Source organism: Ambystoma mexicanum, chromosome 2q (assembly GCF_040938575.1).
Source record: "Ambystoma mexicanum isolate Mex_15411 chromosome 2q, UKY_AmexF1_1, whole genome shotgun sequence".
In the NCBI taxonomy this organism is placed as follows: Eukaryota; Metazoa; Chordata; class Amphibia; order Caudata; family Ambystomatidae; genus Ambystoma; species Ambystoma mexicanum.
Window position 1 is genome coordinate 125,593,008 of NC_090924.1, and position 16,466 is coordinate 125,609,473.

General features: G+C 47.5%; 14 non-coding genes across 14 annotated transcripts; all 14 read left to right on the forward strand.

Moving 5' to 3' along the window:
• Positions 1 to 1,142: 1,142 nt before the first annotated feature.
• TRNAP-UGG (transfer RNA proline (anticodon UGG)) lies at positions 1,143 to 1,214 on the forward strand. The gene has a single exon. It is a non-coding gene; the product is annotated as a tRNA-Pro (tRNA).
• A 420-nt stretch (positions 1,215 to 1,634) lies between these two features.
• TRNAV-CAC (transfer RNA valine (anticodon CAC)) lies at positions 1,635 to 1,707 on the forward strand. Its single transcript has one exon. It is a non-coding gene; the product is annotated as a tRNA-Val (tRNA).
• A 1,322-nt stretch (positions 1,708 to 3,029) lies between these two features.
• Positions 3,030 to 3,101, forward strand: TRNAP-UGG (transfer RNA proline (anticodon UGG)). The gene has a single exon. It is a non-coding gene; the product is annotated as a tRNA-Pro (tRNA).
• A 1,804-nt stretch (positions 3,102 to 4,905) lies between these two features.
• TRNAP-UGG (transfer RNA proline (anticodon UGG)) lies at positions 4,906 to 4,977 on the forward strand. The gene has a single exon. It is a non-coding gene; the product is annotated as a tRNA-Pro (tRNA).
• A 419-nt stretch (positions 4,978 to 5,396) lies between these two features.
• On the forward strand, positions 5,397 to 5,469 carry TRNAV-CAC (transfer RNA valine (anticodon CAC)). The gene has a single exon. It is a non-coding gene; the product is annotated as a tRNA-Val (tRNA).
• A 1,318-nt stretch (positions 5,470 to 6,787) lies between these two features.
• On the forward strand, positions 6,788 to 6,859 carry TRNAP-UGG (transfer RNA proline (anticodon UGG)). The gene has a single exon. It is a non-coding gene; the product is annotated as a tRNA-Pro (tRNA).
• Positions 6,860 to 8,663: 1,804 nt separating this feature from the next.
• On the forward strand, positions 8,664 to 8,735 carry TRNAP-UGG (transfer RNA proline (anticodon UGG)). The gene has a single exon. It is a non-coding gene; the product is annotated as a tRNA-Pro (tRNA).
• A 419-nt stretch (positions 8,736 to 9,154) lies between these two features.
• On the forward strand, positions 9,155 to 9,227 carry TRNAV-CAC (transfer RNA valine (anticodon CAC)). The gene has a single exon. It is a non-coding gene; the product is annotated as a tRNA-Val (tRNA).
• A 1,787-nt stretch (positions 9,228 to 11,014) lies between these two features.
• Positions 11,015 to 11,087, forward strand: TRNAV-CAC (transfer RNA valine (anticodon CAC)). Its single transcript has one exon. It is a non-coding gene; the product is annotated as a tRNA-Val (tRNA).
• A 1,325-nt stretch (positions 11,088 to 12,412) lies between these two features.
• Positions 12,413 to 12,484, forward strand: TRNAP-UGG (transfer RNA proline (anticodon UGG)). The gene has a single exon. It is a non-coding gene; the product is annotated as a tRNA-Pro (tRNA).
• A 420-nt stretch (positions 12,485 to 12,904) lies between these two features.
• On the forward strand, positions 12,905 to 12,977 carry TRNAV-CAC (transfer RNA valine (anticodon CAC)). The gene has a single exon. It is a non-coding gene; the product is annotated as a tRNA-Val (tRNA).
• Positions 12,978 to 14,288: 1,311 nt separating this feature from the next.
• TRNAP-UGG (transfer RNA proline (anticodon UGG)) lies at positions 14,289 to 14,360 on the forward strand. The gene has a single exon. It is a non-coding gene; the product is annotated as a tRNA-Pro (tRNA).
• A 420-nt stretch (positions 14,361 to 14,780) lies between these two features.
• Positions 14,781 to 14,853, forward strand: TRNAV-CAC (transfer RNA valine (anticodon CAC)). Its single transcript has one exon. It is a non-coding gene; the product is annotated as a tRNA-Val (tRNA).
• Positions 14,854 to 16,175: 1,322 nt separating this feature from the next.
• On the forward strand, positions 16,176 to 16,247 carry TRNAP-UGG (transfer RNA proline (anticodon UGG)). The gene has a single exon. It is a non-coding gene; the product is annotated as a tRNA-Pro (tRNA).
• Positions 16,248 to 16,466: the final 219 nt, after the last annotated feature.

Sequence of the window (16,466 nt, forward strand, 5' to 3'; positions counted from 1 at the left end):
AAAAAATGCACGCGCTTGCATTTTGTGTATGTAATGTTGCAGAGCACAGAGAGGATTTATTTTCCCTACTGCTGGGTATTTGGGTCTCTGGGATCACAGTTGGGTCCGCTCCGTCCTCTGAAATGGTCCATATTAGTTACATAGGTTAGTGTACCAAAGAAATAATACATTTTCATATACAGCTTCTTCATTTCTGTGTTCTGAGGGATTACCAGTTGTAAGAAATGCACTTGCCGGTACAGTGATTCCCTGGCTTTCTCTGGCCCGAGAAAGCTTTTCCTCTGAAGTGGGAACAGAAGTTGGACTGCTTCTGCTGAACTTCCTGAAAGCAGAGCTGGCGGGAGGAGGGACTTTTTGAGTGCTGGGAAAATTTGAGCTGGAAATTTGCATCGGCTGGACAGAGATTGCTTGGAGCAGCCAAAATATAATAACGGCCATGGCGCTCAAGTAAAGCAGAAAGCTTTTAGTATACACCTTTTGCACTCTTGTCAACGAAGCTGGGCTCTGTGAATGCTCACCCTACGCAAGAAAAGAGAACAGACTTTGCTGGTGACCTAAATATATCTCGCCTGATCGAGCACGATCGAGCTCTGAGTGAGCAGCTGTGCAATGGTCATCTTTACCAAAGGGGAGATGCTGCTTTTTCCAGTGTCACGCCCATGCTCTCAGGGCTGGAGGGAGGAGGGCTGCTTTTTGTTTTTACAGGCAAAAGGAAAGGCCCAGCCCTCAGAGCTTCTGCCAATGCAGATCCCAGCAGGTGCAAAATAAAGGCTCTCCCCCACCTTGCCAGCTGCAGATTGATCAGAAGACTGCTAGTCTAGTGTGTTGGGCCACTTTCTCTCTTCTGTGTATCGTCCCCTCTTATTACATAAACAGCATAAGAGGAATAAAGGAAGGAAGGAAGGAAGGAACAGTGTATCGCAAGCACCTTCCACCCTGATGTCAATGGGCCACCAACCTTCGGGATGAGGAGGAGACCTGTGAAGACAGTCAGAGCGTGCCGACTGGGGCATTCATTTGGCTCATACACCGACAAGGCTTTCAGCGGCAGGAACAAACTTCAGGAATAGGCATTCTTGGCCTCGAATCCTAAGGGGGGTGCAAACGCTGAGGACAATTCCGTCAAATGCTCAAAGGACCGTGGCTCGTTGGTCTAGGGGTATGATTCTCGCTTTGGGTGCGAGAGGTCCCGGGTTCAAATCCCGGACGAGCCCAATCAAGGTGGTTAACTTGAGCTCCTTTTTTTGTTTTTTCAATGTTATTTTCATTGGACAGACTCTCTGGTTTTCTCGGTAAGCAGTAGTCGATGAACAATTCACTTCCTGAACCTCTTTGCGTGCCATGTCCTTGCGACAAGCACTTTGTGTTCTCTGTTAGCTCTCAGTAACATTCCTTGATTTGCTTGTGAGTTTTGGCCGTCCGATCTCAAAGTGGAAATATGTCCTTCCCTCTGTACGCTGCATAGGACCCTCAGCTGGCATACTTGTATATGTGCGCATGCTTGATAGGACGTATGTTTTAGGCTGGATTGTGTGAGCTTCAGGCGCAAGGCATTTGATTAGTCTTTAAGCAGGTCCACTTGCACTGCCCTTTGCACCTGTTCTCCCAGTCCCTACAAAGGTGAGCAAGCAGCTGTTTCTGTAGTGTAGTGGTTATCACGTTCGCCTCACACGCGAAAGGTCCCCGGTTCGAGACCGGGCAGAAACACTCTCTGCTGGCATTTTACACAAAATAGTTTTTTTCCCCTTTTGTCACACACAAATGTAAAGTATGAACTTATTTGCGTTCTCATGGAAATAGCATATGCTCTCAAGAGCTTGAGAAATACACTGGGAAGGCAAGCATCCTCACATGTATTCTGTATATGGGGCCAATAAAAAAATGCACGCGCTTGCATTTTGTGTATGTAATGTTGCAGAGCACAGAGAGGATTTATTTTCCCTACTGCTGGGTATTTGGGTCTCTGGGATCACAGTTGGGTCCGCTCCGTCCTCTGAAATGGTCCATATTAGTTACATAGGTTAGTGTACCAAAGAAATAATACATTTTCATATACAGCTTCTTCATTTCTGTGTTCTGAGGGATTACCAGTTGTAAGAAATGCACTTGCCGGTACAGTGATTCCCTGGCTTTCTCTGGCCCGAGAAAGCTTTTCCTCTGAAGTGGGAACAGAAGTTGGACTGCTTCTGCTGAACTTCCTGAAAGCAGAGCTGGCGGGAGGAGGGACTTTTTGAGTGCTGGGAAAATTTGAGCTGGAAATTTGCATCGGCTGGACAGAGATTGCTTGGAGCAGCCAAAATATAATAACGGCCATGGCGCTCAAGTAAAGCAGAAAGCTTTTAGTATACACCTTTTGCACTCTTGTCAACGAAGCTGGGCTCTGTGAATGCTCACCCTACGCAAGAAAAGAGAACAGACTTTGCTGGTGACCTAAATATATCTCGCTGATCGAGCACGATCGAGCTCTGAGTGAGCAGCTGTGCAATGGTCATCTTTACCAAAGGGGAGATGCTGCTTTTTCCAGTGTCACGCCCATGCTCTCAGGGCTGGAGGGAGGAGGGCTGCTTTTTGTTTTTACAGGCAAAAGGAAAGGCCCAGCCCTCAGAGCTTCTGCCAATGCAGATCCCAGCAGGTGCAAAATAAAGGCTCTCCCCCACCTTGCCAGCTGCAGATTGATCAGAAGACTGCTAGTCTAGTGTGTTGGGCCACTTTCTCTCTTCTGTGTATCGTCCCCTCTTATTACATAAACAGCATAAGAGGAATAAAGGAAGGAAGGAAGGAAGGAAGGAAGGAAGGAACAGTGTATCGCAAGCACCTTCCACCCTGATGTCAATGGGCCACCAACCTTCGGGATGAGGAGGAGACCTGTGAAGACAGTCAGAGCGTGCCGACTGGGGCATTCATTTGGCTCATACACCGACAAGGCTTTCAGCGGCAGGAACAAACTTCAGGAATAGGCATTCTTGGCCTCGAATCCTAAGGGGGGTGCAAACGCTGAGGACAATTCCGTCAAATGCTCAAAGGACCGTGGCTCGTTGGTCTAGGGGTATGATTCTCGCTTTGGGTGCGAGAGGTCCCGGGTTCAAATCCCGGACGAGCCCAATCAAGGTGGTTAACTTGAGCTCCTTTTTTTTGTTTTTTCAATGTTATTTTCATTGGACAGACTCTCTGGTTTTCTCGGTAAGCAGTAGTCGATGAACAATTCACTTCCTGAACCTCTTTGCGTGCCATGTCCTTGCGACAAGCACTTTGTGTTCTCTGTTAGCTCTCAGTAACATTCCTTGATTTGCTTGTGAGTTTTGGCCGTCCGATCTCAAAGTGGAAATATGTCCTTCCCTCTGTACGCTGCATAGGCCCTCAGCTGGCATACTTGTATATGTGCGCATGCTTGATAGGACGTATGTTTTAGGCTGGATTGTGTGAGCTTCAGGCGCAAGGCATTTGATTAGTCTTTAAGCAGGTCCACTTGCACTGCCCTTTGCACCTGTTCTCCCAGTCCCTACAAAGGTGAGCAAGCAGCTGTTTCTGTAGTGTAGTGGTTATCACGTTCGCCTCACACGCGAAAGGTCCCCTGTTCGAGACCGGGCAGAAACACTCTCTGCTGGCATTTTACACAAAATAGTTTTTTTCCCCTTTTGTCACACACAAATGTAAAGTATGAACTTATTTGCGTTCCCATGGAAATAGCATATGCTCTCAAGAGCTTGAGAAATACACTGGGAAGGCAAGCATCCTCACATGTATTCTGTATATGGGGCCAATAAAAAAATGCACGCGCTTGCATTTTGTGTATGTAATGTTGCAGAGCACAGAGAGGATTTATTTTCCCTACTGCTGGGTATTTGGGTCTCTGGGATCACAGTTGGGTCCGCTCCGTCCTCTGAAATGGTCCATATTAGTTACATAGGTTAGTGTACCAAAGAAATAATACATTTTCATATACAGCTTCTTCATTTCTGTGTTCTGAGGGATTACCAGTTGTAAGAAATGCACTTGCCGGTACAGTGATTCCCTGGCTTTCTCTGGCCCGAGAAAGCTTTTCCTCTGAAGTGGGAACAGAAGTTGGACTGCTTCTGCTGAACTTCCTGAAAGCAGAGCTGGCGGGAGGAGGGACTTTTTGAGTGCTGGGAAAATTTGAGCTGGAAATTTGCATCGGCTGGACAGAGATTGCTTGGAGCAGCCAAAATATAATAACGGCCATGGCGCTCAAGTAAAGCAGAAAGCTTTTAGTATACACCTTTTGCACTCTTGTCAACGAAGCTGGGCTCTGTGAATGCTCACCCTACGCAAGAAAAGAGAACAGACTTTGCTGGTGACCTAAATATATCTCGCCTGATCGAGCACGATCGAGCTCTGAGTGAGCAGCTGTGCAATGGTCATCTTTACCAAAGGGGAGATGCTGCTTTTTCCAGTGTCACGCCCATGCTCTCAGGGCTGGAGGGAGGAGGGCTGCTTTTTGTTTTTACAGGCAAAAGGAAAGGCCCAGCCCTCAGAGCTTCTGCCAATGCAGATCCCAGCAGGTGCAAAATAAAGGCTCTCCCCCACCTTGCCAGCTGCAGATTGATCAGAAGACTGCTAGTCTAGTGTGTTGGGCCACTTTCTCTCTTCTGTGTATCGTCCCCTCTTATTACATAAACAGCATAAGAGGAATAAAGGAAGGAAGGAAGGAAGGAACAGTGTATCGCAAGCACCTTCCACCCTGATGTCAATGGGCCACCAACCTTCGGGATGAGGAGGAGACCTGTGAAGACAGTCAGAGCGTGCCGACTGGGGCATTCATTTGGCTCATACACCGACAAGGCTTTCAGCGGCAGGAACAAACTTCAGGAATAGGCATTCTTGGCCTCGAATCCTAAGGGGGGTGCAAACGCTGAGGACAATTCCGTCAAATGCTCAAAGGACCGTGGCTCGTTGGTCTAGGGGTATGATTCTCGCTTTGGGTGCGAGAGGTCCCGGGTTCAAATCCCGGACGAGCCCAATCAAGGTGGTTAACTTGAGCTCCTTTTTTTGTTTTTTCAATGTTATTTTCATTGGACAGACTCTCTGGTTTTCTCGGTAAGCAGTAGTCGATGAACAATTCACTTCCTGAACCTCTTTGCGTGCCATGTCCTTGCGACAAGCACTTTGTGTTCTCTGTTAGCTCTCAGTAACATTCCTTGATTTGCTTGTGAGTTTTGGCCGTCCGATCTCAAAGTGGAAATATGTCCTTCCCTCTGTACGCTGCATAGGCCCTCAGCTGGCATACTTGTATATGTGCGCATGCTTGATAGGACGTATGTTTTAGGCTGGATTGTGTGAGCTTCAGGCGCAAGGCATTTGATTAGTCTTTAAGCAGGTCCACTTGCACTGCCCTTTGCACCTGTTCTCCCAGTCCCTACAAAGGTGAGCAAGCAGCTGTTTCTGTAGTGTAGTGGTTATCACGTTCGCCTCACACGCGAAAGGTCCCCGGTTTGAGACCGGGCAGAAACACTCTCTGCTGGCATTTTACACAAAATAGTTTTTTTCCCCTTTTGTCACACACAAATGTAAAGTATGAACTTATTTGCGTTCTCATGGAAATAGCATATGCTCTCAAGAGCTTGAGAAATACACTGGGAAGGCAAGCATCCTCACATGTATTCTGTATATGGGGCCAATAAAAAAATGCACGCGCTTGCATTTTGTGTATGTAATGTTGCAGAGCACAGAGAGGATTTATTTTCCCTACTGCTGGGTATTTGGGTCTCTGGGATCACAGTTGGGTCCGCTCCGTCCTCTGAAATGGTCCATATTAGTTACATAGGTTAGTGTACCAAAGAAATAATACATTTTCATATACAGCTTCTTCATTTCTGTGTTCTGAGGGATTACCAGTTGTAAGAAATGCACTTGCCGGTACAGTGATTCCCTGGCTTTCTCTGGCCCGAGAAAGCTTTTCCTCTGAAGTGGGAACAGAAGTTGGACTGCTTCTGCTGAACTTCCTGAAAGCAGAGCTGGCGGGAGGAGGGACTTTTTGAGTGCTGGGAAAATTTGAGCTGGAAATTTGCATCGGCTGGACAGAGATTGCTTGGAGCAGCCAAAATATAATAACGGCCATGGCGCTCAAGTAAAGCAGAAAGCTTTTAGTATACACCTTTTGCACTCTTGTCAACGAAGCTGGGCTCTGTGAATGCTCACCCTACGCAAGAAAAGAGAACAGACTTTGCTGGTGACCTAAATATATCTCGCTGATCGAGCACGATCGAGCTCTGAGTGAGCAGCTGTGCAATGGTCATCTTTACCAAAGGGGAGATGCTGCTTTTTCCAGTGTCACGCCCATGCTCTCAGGGCTGGAGGGAGGAGGGCTGCTTTTTGTTTTTACAGGCAAAAGGAAAGGCCCAGCCCTCAGAGCTTCTGCCAATGCAGATCCCAGCAGGTGCAAAATAAAGGCTCTCCCCCACCTTGCCAGCTGCAGATTGATCAGAAGACTGCTAGTCTAGTGTGTTGGGCCACTTTCTCTCTTCTGTGTATCGTCCCCTCTTATTACATAAACAGCATAAGAGGAATAAAGGAAGGAAGGAAGGAAGGAAGGAAGGAACAGTGTATCGCAAGCACCTTCCACCCTGATGTCAATGGGCCACCAACCTTCGGGATGAGGAGGAGACCTGTGAAGACAGTCAGAGCGTGCCGACTGGGGCATTCATTTGGCTCATACACCGACAAGGCTTTCAGCGGCAGGAACAAACTTCAGGAATAGGCATTCTTGGCCTCGAATCCTAAGGGGGGTGCAAACGCTGAGGACAATTCCGTCAAATGCTCAAAGGACCGTGGCTCGTTGGTCTAGGGGTATGATTCTCGCTTTGGGTGCGAGAGGTCCCGGGTTCAAATCCCGGACGAGCCCAATCAAGGTGGTTAACTTGAGCTCCTTTTTTTTGTTTTTTCAATGTTATTTTCATTGGACAGACTCTCTGGTTTTCTCGGTAAGCAGTAGTCGATGAACAATTCACTTCCTGAACCTCTTTGCGTGCCATGTCCTTGCGACAAGCACTTTGTGTTCTCTGTTAGCTCTCAGTAACATTCCTTGATTTGCTTGTGAGTTTTGGCCGTCCGATCTCAAAGTGGAAATATGTCCTTCCCTCTGTACGCTGCATAGGCCCTCAGCTGGCATACTTGTATATGTGCGCATGCTTGATAGGACGTATGTTTTAGGCTGGATTGTGTGAGCTTCAGGCGCAAGGCATTTGATTAGTCTTTAAGCAGGTCCACTTGCACTGCCCTTTGCACCTGTTCTCCCAGTCCCTACAAAGGTGAGCAAGCAGCTGTTTCTGTAGTGTAGTGGTTATCACGTTCGCCTCACACGCGAAAGGTCCCCTGTTCGAGACCGGGCAGAAACACTCTCTGCTGGCATTTTACACAAAATAGTTTTTTTCCCCTTTTGTCACACACAAATGTAAAGTATGAACTTATTTGCGTTCCCATGGAAATAGCATATGCTCTCAAGAGCTTGAGAAATACACTGGGAAGGCAAGCATCCTCACATGTATTCTGTATATGGGGCCAATAAAAAAATGCACGCGCTTGCATTTTGTGTATGTAATGTTGCAGAGCACAGAGAGGATTTATTTTCCCCACTGCTGGGTATTTGGGTCTCTGGGATCACAGTTGGGTCCGCTCCGTCCTCTGAAATGGTCCATATTAGTTACATAGGTTAGTGTACCAAAGAAATAATACATTTTCATATACAGCTTCTTCATTTCTGTGTTCTGAGGGATTACCAGTTGTAAGAAATGCACTTGCCGGTACAGTGATTCCCTGGCTTTCTCTGGCCCGAGAAAGCTTTTCCTCTGAAGTGGGAACAGAAGTTGGACTGCTTCTGCTGAACTTCCTGAAAGCAGAGCTGGCGGGAGGAGGGACTTTTTGAGTGCTGGGAAAATTTGAGCTGGAAATTTGCATCGGCTGGACAGAGATTGCTTGGAGCAGCCAAAATATAATAACGGCCATGGCGCTCAAGTAAAGCAGAAAGCTTTTAGTATACACCTTTTGCACTCTTGTCAACGAAGCTGGGCTCTGTGAATGCTCACCCTACGCAAGAAAAGAGAACAGACTTTGCTGGTGACCTAAATATATCTCGCCTGATCGAGCACGATCGAGCTCTGAGTGAGCAGCTGTGCAATGGTCATCTTTACCAAAGGGGAGATGCTGCTTTTTCCAGTGTCACGCCCATGCTCTCAGGGCTGGAGGGAGGAGGGCTGCTTTTTGTTTTTACAGGCAAAAGGAAAGGCCCAGCCCTCAGAGCTTCTGCCAATGCAGATCCCAGCAGGTGCAAAATAAAGGCTCTCCCCCACCTTGCCAGCTGCAGATTGATCAGAAGACTGCTAGTCTAGTGTGTTGGGCCACTTTCTCTCTTCTGTGTATCGTCCCCTCTTATTACATAAACAGCATAAGAGGAATAAAGGAAGGAAGGAAGGAAGGAACAGTGTATCGCAAGCACCTTCCACCCTGATGTCAATGGGCCACCAACCTTCGGGATGAGGAGGAGACCTGTGAAGACAGTCAGAGCGTGCCGACTGGGGCATTCATTTGGCTCATACACCGACAAGGCTTTCAGCGGCAGCAACAAACTTCAGGAATAGGCATTCTTGGCCTCGAATCCTAAGGGGGGTGCAAACGCTGAGGACAATTCCGTCAAATGCTCAAAGGACCGTGGCTCGTTGGTCTAGGGGTATGATTCTCGCTTTGGGTGCGAGAGGTCCCGGGTTCAAATCCCGGACGAGCCCAATCAAGGTGGTTAACTTGAGCTCCTTTTTTTGTTTTTTCAATGTTATTTTCATTGGACAGACTCTCTGGTTTTCTCGGTAAGCAGTAGTCGATGAACAATTCACTTCCTGAACCTCTTTGCGTGCCATGTCCTTGCGACAAGCACTTTGTGTTCTCTGTTAGCTCTCAGTAACATTCCTTGATTTGCTTGTGAGTTTTGGCCGTCCGATCTCAAAGTGGAAATATGTCCTTCCCTCTGTACGCTGCATAGGCCCTCAGCTGGCATACTTGTATATGTGCGCATGCTTGATAGGACGTATGTTTTAGGCTGGATTGTGTGAGCTTCAGGCGCAAGGCATTTGATTAGTCTTTAAGCAGGTCCACTTGCACTGCCCTTTGCACCTGTTCTCCCAGTCCCTACAAAGGTGAGCAAGCAGCTGTTTCTGTAGTGTAGTGGTTATCACGTTCGCCTCACACGCGAAAGGTCCCCGGTTCGAGACCGGGCAGAAACACTCTCTGCTGGCATTTTACACAAAATAGTTTTTTTCCCCTTTTGTCACACACAAATGTAAAGTATGAACTTATTTGCGTTCTCATGGAAATAGCATATGCTCTCAAGAGCTTGAGAAATACACTGGGAAGGCAAGCATCCTCACATGTATTCTGTATATGGGGCCAATAAAAAAATGCACGCGCTTGCATTTTGTGTATGTAATGTTGCAGAGCACAGAGAGGATTTATTTTCCCTACTGCTGGGTATTTGGGTCTCTGGGATCACAGTTGGGTCCGCTCCGTCCTCTGAAATGGTCCATATTAGTTACATAGGTTAGTGTACCAAAGAAATAATACATTTTCATATACAGCTTCTTCATTTCTGTGTTCTGAGGGATTACCAGTTGTAAGAAATGCACTTGCCGGTACAGTGATTCCCTGGCTTTCTCTGGCCCGAGAAAGCTTTTCCTCTGAAGTGGGAACAGAAGTTGGACTGCTTCTGCTGAACTTCCTGAAAGCAGAGCTGGCGGGAGGAGGGACTTTTTGAGTGCTGGGAAAATTTGAGCTGGAAATTTGCATCGGCTGGACAGAGATTGCTTGGAGCAGCCAAAATATAATAACGGCCATGGCGCTCAAGTAAAGCAGAAAGCTTTTAGTATACACCTTTTGCACTCTTGTCAACGAAGCTGGGCTCTGTGAATGCTCACCCTACGCAAGAAAAGAGAACAGACTTTGCTGGTGACCTAAATATATCTCGCTGATCGAGCACGATCGAGCTCTGAGTGAGCAGCTGTGCAATGGTCATCTTTACCAAAGGGGAGATGCTGCTTTTTCCAGTGTCACGCCCATGCTCTCAGGGCTGGAGGGAGGAGGGCTGCTTTTTGTTTTTACAGGCAAAAGGAAAGGCCCAGCCCTCAGAGCTTCTGCCAATGCAGATCCCAGCAGGTGCAAAATAAAGGCTCTCCCCCACCTTGCCAGCTGCAGATTGATCAGAAGACTGCTAGTCTAGTGTGTTGGGCCACTTTCTCTCTTCTGTGTATCGTCCCCTCTTATTACATAAACAGCATAAGAGGAATAAAGGAAGGAAGGAAGGAAGGAAGGAAGGAACAGTGTATCGCAAGCACCTTCCACCCTGATGTCAATGGGCCACCAACCTTCGGGATGAGGAGGAGACCTGTGAAGACAGTCAGAGCGTGCCGACTGGGGCATTCATTTGGCTCATACACCGACAAGGCTTTCAGCGGCAGGAACAAACTTCAGGAATAGGCATTCTTGGCCTCGAATCCTAAGGGGGGTGCAAACGCTGAGGACAATTCCGTCAAATGCTCAAAGGACCGTGGCTCGTTGGTCTAGGGGTATGATTCTCGCTTTGGGTGCGAGAGGTCCCAATCAAGGTGGTTAACTTGAGCTCCTATTTTTTGTTTTTTCAATGTTATTTTCATTGGACAGACTCTCTGGTTTTCTCGGTAAGCAGTAGTCGATGAACAATTCACTTCCTGAACCTCTTTGCGTGCCATGTCCTTGCGACAAGCACTTTGTGTTCTCTGTTAGCTCTCAGTAACATTCCTTGATTTGCTTGTGAGTTTTGGCCGTCCGATCTCAAAGTGGAAATATGTCCTTCCCTCTGTACGCTGCATAGGCCCTCAGCTGGCATACTTGTATATGTGCGCATGCTTGATAGGACGTATGTTTTAGGCTGGATTGTGTGAGCTTCAGGCGCAAGGCATTTGATTAGTCTTTAAGCAGGTCCACTTGCACTGCCCTTTGCACCTGTTCTCCCAGTCCCTACAAAGGTGAGTAAGCAGCTGTTTCTGTAGTGTAGTGGTTATCACGTTCGCCTCACACGCGAAAGGTCCCCGGTTCGAGACCGGGCAGAAACACTCTCTGCTGGCATTTTACACAAAATAGTTTTTTTCCCCTTTTGTCACACACAAATGTAAAGTATGAACTTATTTGCGTTCCCATGGAAATAGCATATGCTCTCAAGAGCTTGAGAAATACACTGGGAAGGCAAGCATCCTCACATGTATTCTGTATATGGGGCCAATAAAAAAATGCACGCGCTTGCATTTTGTGTATGTAATGTTGCAGAGCACAGAGAGGATTTATTTTCCCTACTGCTGGGTATTTGAGTCTCTGGGATCACAGTTGGGTCCGCTCCGTCCTCTGAAATGGTCCATATTAGTTACATAGGTTAGTGTACCAAAGAAATAATACATTTTCATATACAGCTTCTTCATTTCTGTGTTCTGAGGGATTACCAGTTGTAAGAAATGCACTTGCCGGTACAGTGATTCCCTGGCTTTCTCTGGCCCGAGAAAGCTTTTCCTCTGAAGTGGGAACAGAAGTTGGACTGCTTCTGCTGAACTTCCTGAAAGCAGAGCTGGCGGGAGGAGGGACTTTTTGAGTGCTGGGAAAATTTGAGCTGGAAATTTGCATCGGCTGGACAGAGATTGCTTGGAGCAGCCAAAATATAATAACGGCCATGGCGCTCAAGTAAAGCAGAAAGCTTTTAGTATACACCTTTTGCACTCTTGTCAACGAAGCTGGGCTCTGTGAATGCTCACCCTACGCAAGAAAAGAGAACAGACTTTGCTGGTGACCTAAATATATCTCGCCTGATCGAGCCTGATCGAGCACGATCGAGCTCTGAGTGAGCAGCTGTGCAATGGTCATCTTTACCAAAGGGGAGATGCTGCTTTTTCCAGTGTCACGCCCATGCTCTCAGGGCTGGAGGGAGGAGGGCTGCTTTTTGTTTTTACAGGCAAAAGGAAAGGCCCAGCCCTCAGAGCTTCTGCCAATGCAGATCCCAGCAGGTGCAAAATAAAGGCTCTCCCCCACCTTGCCAGCTGCAGATTGATCAGAAGACTGCTAGTCTAGTGTGTTGGGCCACTTTCTCTCTTCTGTGTATCGTCCCCTCTTATTACATAAACAGCATAAGAGGAATAAAGGAAGGAAGGAAGGAAGGAAGGAACAGTGTATCGCAAGCACCTTCCACCCTGATGTCAATGGGCCACCAACCTTCGGGATGAGGAGGAGACCTGTGAAGACAGTCAGAGCGTGCCGACTGGGGCATTCATTTGGCTCATACACCGACAAGGCTTTCAGCGGCAGGAACAAACTTCAGGAATAGGCATTCTTGGCCTCAAATCCTAAGGGGGGTGCAAACGCTGAGGACAATTCCGTCAAATGCTCAAAGGACCGTGGCTCGTTGGTCTAGGGGTATGATTCTCGCTTTGGGTGCGAGAGGTCCCGGGTTCAAATCCCGGACGAGCCCAATCAAGGTGGTTAACTTGAGCTCCTTTTTTTTGTTTTTTCAATGTTATTTTCATTGGACAGACTCTCTGGTTTTCTCGGTAAGCAGTAGTCGATGAACAATTCACTTCCTGAACCTCTTTGCGTGCCATGTCCTTGCGACAAGCACTTTGTGTTCTCTGTTAGCTCTCAGTAACATTCCTTGATTTGCTTGTGAGTTTTGGCCGTCCGATCTCAAAGTGGAAATATGTCCTTCCCTCTGTACGCTGCATAGGCCCTCAGCTGGCATACTTGTATATGTGCGCATGCTTGATAGGACGTATGTTTTAGGCTGGATTGTGTGAGCTTCAGGCGCAAGGCATTTGCTTAGTCTTTAAGCAGGTCCACTTGCACTGCCCTTTGCACCTGTTCTCCCAGTCCCTACAAAGGTGAGCAAGCAGCTGTTTCTGTAGTGTAGTGGTTATCACGTTCGCCTCACACGCGAAGGGTCCCCGGTTCGAGACCGGGCAGAAACACTCTCTGCTGGCATTTTACACAAAATAGTTTTTTTCCCCTTTTGTCACACACAAATGTAAAGTATGAACTTATTTGCGTTCCCATGGAAATAGCATATGCTCTCAAGAGCTTGAGAAATACACTGGGAAGGCAAGCATCCTCACATGTATTCTGTATATGGGGCCAATAAAAAAATGCACGCGCTTGCATTTTGTGTATGTAATGTTGCAGAGCACAGAGAGGATTTATTTTCCCTACTGCTGGGTATTTGGGTCTCTGGGATCACAGTTGGGTCCGCTCCGTCCTCTGAAATGGTCCATATTAGTTACATAGGTTAGTGTACCAAAGAAATAATACATTTTCATATACAGCTTCTTCATTTCTGTGTTCTGAGGGATTACCAGTTGTAAGAAATGCACTTGCCGGTACAGTGATTCCCTGGCTTTCTCTGGCCCGAGAAAGCTTTTCCTCTGAAGTGGGAACAGAAGTTGGACTGCTTCTGCTGAACTTCCTGAAAGCAGAGCTGGCGGGAGGAGGGACTTTTTGAGTGCTGGGAAAATTTGAGCTGGAAATTTGCATCGGCTGGACAGAGATTGCTTGGAGCAGCCAAAATATAATAACGGCCATGGCGCTCAAGTAAAGCAGAAAGCTTTTAGTATACACCTTTTGCACTCTTGTCAACGAAGCTGGGCTCTGTGAATGCTCACCCTACGCAAGAAAAGAGAACAGACTTTGCTGGTGACCTAAATATATCTCGCCTGATCGAGCACGATCGAGCTCTGAGTGAGCAGCTGTGCAATGGTCATCTTTACCAAAGGGGAGATGCTGCTTTTTCCAGTGTCACGCCCATGCTCTCAGGGCTGGAGGGAGGAGGGCTGCTTTTTGTTTTTACAGGCAAAAGGAAAGGCCCAGCCCTCAGAGCTTCTGCCAATGCAGATCCCAGCAGGTGCAAAATAAAGGCTCTCCCCCACCTTGCCAGCTGCAGATTGATCAGAAGACTGCTAGTCTAGTGTGTTGGGCCACTTTCTCTCTTCTGTGTATCGTCCCCTCTTATTACATAAACAGCATAAGAGGAATAAAGGAAGGAAGGAAGGAAGGAACAGTGTATCGCAAGCACCTTCCACCCTGATGTCAATGGGCCACCAACCTTCGGGATGAGGAGGAGACCTGTGAAGACAGTCAGAGCGTGCCGACTGGGGCATTCATTTGGCTCATACACCGACAAGGCTTTCAGCGGCAGGAACAAACTTCAGGAATAGGCATTCTTGGCCTCGAATCCTAAGGGGGGTGCAAACGCTGAGGACAATTCCGTCAAATGCTCAAAGGACCGTGGCTCGTTGGTCTAGGGGTATGATTCTCGCTTTGGGTGCGAGAGGTCCCGGGTTCAAATCCCGGACGAGCCCAATCAAGGTGGTTAACTTGAGCTCCTTTTTTTGTTTTTTCAATGTTATTTTCATTGGACAGACTCTCTGGTTTTCTCGGTAAGCAGTAGTCGATGAACAATTCACTTCCTGAACCTCTTTGCGTGCCATGTCCTTGCGACAAGCACTTTGTGTTCTCTGTTAGCTCTCAGTAACATTCCTTGATTTGCTTGTGAGTTTTGGCCGTCCGATCTCAAAGTGGAAATATGTCCTTCCCTCTGTACGCTGCATAGGACCCTCAGCTGGCATACTTGTATATGTGCGCATGCTTGATAGGACGTATGTTTTAGGCTGGATTGTGTGAGCTTCAGGCGCAAGGCATTTGATTAGTCTTTAAGCAGGTCCACTTGCACTGCCCTTTGCACCTGTTCTCCCAGTCCCTACAAAGGTGAGCAAGCAGCTGTTTCTGTAGTGTAGTGGTTATCACGTTCGCCTCACACGCGAAAGGTCCCCGGTTCGAGACCGGGCAGAAACACTCTCTGCTGGCATTTTACACAAAATAGTTTTTTTCCCCTTTTGTCACACACAAATGTAAAGTATGAACTTATTTGCGTTCTCATGGAAATAGCATATGCTCTCAAGAGCTTGAGAAATACACTGGGAAGGCAAGCATCCTCACATGTATTCTGTATATGGGGCCAATAAAAAAATGCACGCGCTTGCATTTTGTGTATGTAATGTTGCAGAGCACAGAGAGGATTTATTTTCCCTACTGCTGGGTATTTGGGTCTCTGGGATCACAGTTGGGTCCGCTCCGTCCTCTGAAATGGTCCATATTAGTTACATAGGTTAGTGTACCAAAGAAATAATACATTTTCATATACAGCTTCTTCATTTCTGTGTTCTGAGGGATTACCAGTTGTAAGAAATGCACTTGCCGGTACAGTGATTCCCTGGCTTTCTCTGGCCCGAGAAAGCTTTTCCTCTGAAGTGGGAACAGAAGTTGGACTGCTTCTGCTGAACTTCCTGAAAGCAGAGCTGGCGGGAGGAGGGACTTTTTGAGTGCTGGGAAAATTTGAGCTGGAAATTTGCATCGGCTGGACAGAGATTGCTTGGAGCAGCCAAAATATAATAACGGCCATGGCGCTCAAGTAAAGCAGAAAGCTTTTAGTATACACCTTTTGCACTCTTGTCAACGAAGCTGGGCTCTGTGAATGCTCACCCTACGCAAGAAAAGAGAACAGACTTTGCTGGTGACCTAAATATATCTCGCTGATCGAGCACGATCGAGCTCTGAGTGAGCAGCTGTGCAATGGTCATCTTTACCAAAGGGGAGATGCTGCTTTTTCCAGTGTCACGCCCATGCTCTCAGGGCTGGAGGGAGGAGGGCTGCTTTTTGTTTTTACAGGCAAAAGGAAAGGCCCAGCCCTCAGAGCTTCTGCCAATGCAGATCCCAGCAGGTGCAAAATAAAGGCTCTCCCCCACCTTGCCAGCTGCAGATTGATCAGAAGACTGCTAGTCTAGTGTGTTGGGCCACTTTCTCTCTTCTGTGTATCGTCCCCTCTTATTACATAAACAGCATAAGAGGAATAAAGGAAGGAAGGAAGGAAGGAAGGAAGGAAGGAACAGTGTATCGCAAGCACCTTCCACCCTGATGTCAATGGGCCACCAACCTTCGGGATGAGGAGGAGACCTGTGAAGACAGTCAGAGCGTGCCGACTGGGGCATTCATTTGGCTCATACACCGACAAGGCTTTCAGCGGCAGGAACAAACTTCAGGAATAGGCATTCTTGGCCTCGAATCCTAAGGGGGGTGCAAACGCTGAGGACAATTCCGTCAAATGCTCAAAGGACCGTGGCTCGTTGGTCTAGGGGTATGATTCTCGCTTTGGGTGCGAGAGGTCCCGGGTTCAAATCCCGGACGAGCCCAATCAAGGTGGTTAACTTGAGCTCCTTTTTTTTGTTTTTTCAATGTTATTTTCATTGGACAGACTCTCTGGTTTTCTCGGTAAGCAGTAGTCGATGAACAATTCACTTCCTGAACCTCTTTGCGTGCCATGTCCTTGCGACAAGCACTTTGTGTTCTCTGTTAGCTCTCAGTAACATTCCTTGATTTGCTTGTGAGTTTTGGCCGTCCGATCTCAAAGT